We start from the raw sequence: 2,955 nt of genomic DNA, 5'->3' as shown, positions 1-2,955 counted from the left end.
CACAGAATAAGTGCTCAGTAAGTATTGTTGATGGATTGATTAGAAGCTTCTTAAGGACAGGAAATGTACATTTTGCCTCTTTACTTCCCCAGGGACTTAGCACAGTGCTTTGCACAGAGTAATTGCTCAGTGAAAACTATTAAATAATAGCAGAGACAATATCCACTGAAGAAATGGGATCTTCACCCAGGCAGGGTCAAGCCCTAATGGTGCATGCAGTAAATGAAGAGACTGGAACCAGTGTGCCTTCATATTCATGAGTGAAACATGTCTGCATAGCTTCACAGATCCTCAGATTGTAGACTATTCTATTTTGGTTCTTCAGGGGAGAAAGAATAACCTCTTTGATTACTTCCTTTTCCAGAATACTTCTTTAAATTGTATGGTAATGCCCTGAAATTCACTTAGCAAAAAATATCAGTATCCTAATACAAACGCATGTCCCTCTCAGGATCGCATCTGGAGAGATTCCAGTTCTCTACCTGTCTCGACTATGGGAGGGAGAGTCAAGCAGAGGCATATTCATTCCATTCCTAGCTTGGGCAGTAGCTACTGAGTGGAAGGCAATCTGCTACAAGTCAAAACTCACCCGTGCTGGGCAGCAGCGGCATGGGAGAGAGTCGAGGGTGGACACTCAAGTTTTCTGCCTGGAAAGAGGCAATTGTAAACCATTTCCACATTTTTACCAAGAAAGCTCTAAGGATTCACTACCAGAACAATTGCAGATGGAGGTGGGGTGTTCTGGGAGAGATGTGTCCAAGGTGTAACTTCGGGTCAGAGATGACTTGACAGCATAAGACAACAAAAAATATATAAACTAGTGGGTTGAAATCAATTGTTAGAACTGTTTAGCTTACTTCGGTTGGAGAGAAATGGTTTTGAATTACTAGTTCACAATAAATATGCTTCATCATTTTTTCTGATTATAAAATTCATTGGAAGATGAATCATTTTTAGTTTTCTGTCAAAGGACATACCAGAGGGCTAGTGGATTGTCAATGCACCTTTCACCTATATGAAGGATTTATGAAGTGATTCTGGGAATTACGGATTTACAAGAAGAGCACTTGTATGTTTCAAGGTGTTTTCATATCAAGTATCTGATTTTATCCTCAATTCCGAAGCAAGTGGAAAAGAGGGAGAGGGAAATGGATGCCGTTAGTCCTGGAATTGTGGAATTTGATGAACACCAATTATATGCTCAGACCTCACGGTTTCATAAAATTCCATTCTTGTTCCCTCTCAGTCTTAATTTTTCCACAGTGAAGAGTACTACTCTTTTCTTCTAATAGCCCATCATGTTCATGAATCTGAATGCTTTCAATTTCTCGGATGTTTCTCTCAGGTCCTTTTTGGTATTCTCGGTCTTCATAAATTCCCATGATATGCTTTTCCACATGTTTTCTGCTTGTCTTCCTCCTGTTGAATGAAGTGCTTAGTATGGTGCTTTGCACAATTGAAAAAAGAATTTTATTTTATTTGTTCTTAAGCTACCACCCTCCATCTTAAAAGGGTAGTCCCTTGATTTACTCGCCAGTGCTAAGGACAGTATAAATCTAAGGAAGGTCTTTGACTACCAGTCAGGAAACATTGTGAAAAATTCTGAATCTGGGTGCCTATCAAAATCTGTTCCCATCCCTGCTTTCTCTGTGACATTCGGTGAACAGTGTTCCTGAGGAAAACTCTCTTACAGATCCCTCTGAGGTTTAGGTAGGAGTTAAGATGATATTTTTGGATAAACTCCCATGCAGAATAGAATCAAATTACTGAATACTCAGAATGTCTTCAATCTCAGCCAATTTCACGCTAAAATTAGAATCCCCATCATTGCATAGTGTGTGCTGAATTAGAGGCCGCTTTCCAAAACTCCCATTGACATCTTTCCAGAGTCATTTGCAAAATGATATTGCCCCTGCACATCTGAAAGATTAATGTACAAGGGATTCAGAGTTATGGGCAGGTGCTGGAGAGCATGGAACATTTCCTGGGTCTAGGAAGCTAACTTTCATAGAAAGCTGACTTTGATAAACCAGTACAGCTTCTTCTCTGGTGTGTAAGTGCAGCCTCCAAATGCCTAAAGAAGTGGGTGTTAGCAGACTAGAACTGAGACCTTACTTTTATAAAACTTGAAACACCACATCAATGCTGTCTTTGGGTGCTTCCTAGTCAAATAGGAGTTCAGATCATTCTCCTCTGCACAAATGCTCCAGGTGGACAGACCAGACAACTGTTTCCCCAGGCTGATGTGTTCCATCACCTTAATTAAGGAGATAGGTTCAGAAGCAGCTCTGTAGAGGTTTCCTCTCTCACTCAGCATCAGCAGAAATCCTCCTTCACGTTTAACAAAGGCAGCTCAAGGATTTGACCCCATCGAGGACCACCCCCTGCTGTGGTGAAAATGATAATAAACTTATTTATTAAGTGCTTACTGCATGCAGAACACTGTACTAAGCACTGGAAAAGAGCATATATGAAGGAATTAGATGTGGATACTGTCCCTTGAGGGGCTCACAACCTGTGAGACCATGTCAGCATTTTGCTTCCTGGGAAATGTAGTTTCTCTTTTTTTTTCCCCACAATTCATTGGCCAACCATCAACAATATCGTTAGATGATCTTTTGGGTGACCAAAGACTGACTGTAATGCATCACTGCCAATGGTGTGTTTGGAGGAGGATGGAAGCAGATGCTGCTGTACGAGTAATTTGAGGGTATCAGTTTGAAGGGAGAGGGTATTAATTAATTAATTCATTCATTCAATAGTCTTTATTGAGCACTTACTATGTGCAGAGCACTGTACTAAGCACTTGGAATGAACAATTCAGCAACAGATAGAGACAATCCCTGCCCATTGACGGGCTTACAGTCTAATTGGGGGAGGAATGGTTATGTACCCAAACACTAAGTTACTCAAGGGCAAAGACTGTACCTTTTATTTCTATTGCCTATGCTTAAA

General features: G+C 40.7%; 1 non-coding gene across 1 annotated transcript; it reads left to right on the top strand.

The window, feature by feature from the left end:
* Positions 1 to 441: 441 nt before the first annotated feature.
* Positions 442 to 579, top strand: LOC114814932. Its single transcript, XR_003762727.1, has one exon. It is a non-coding gene; the product is annotated as a small nucleolar RNA SNORA7 (small nucleolar RNA).
* Positions 580 to 2,955: the final 2,376 nt, after the last annotated feature.

Source organism: Ornithorhynchus anatinus, chromosome 10, assembly GCF_004115215.2.
Source record: "Ornithorhynchus anatinus isolate Pmale09 chromosome 10, mOrnAna1.pri.v4, whole genome shotgun sequence".
In the NCBI taxonomy this organism is placed as follows: domain Eukaryota; kingdom Metazoa; phylum Chordata; class Mammalia; order Monotremata; family Ornithorhynchidae; genus Ornithorhynchus; species Ornithorhynchus anatinus.
Note: the sequence above shows the minus strand (reverse complement) of the source record. Positions and strands in the feature narration are given on the sequence as shown.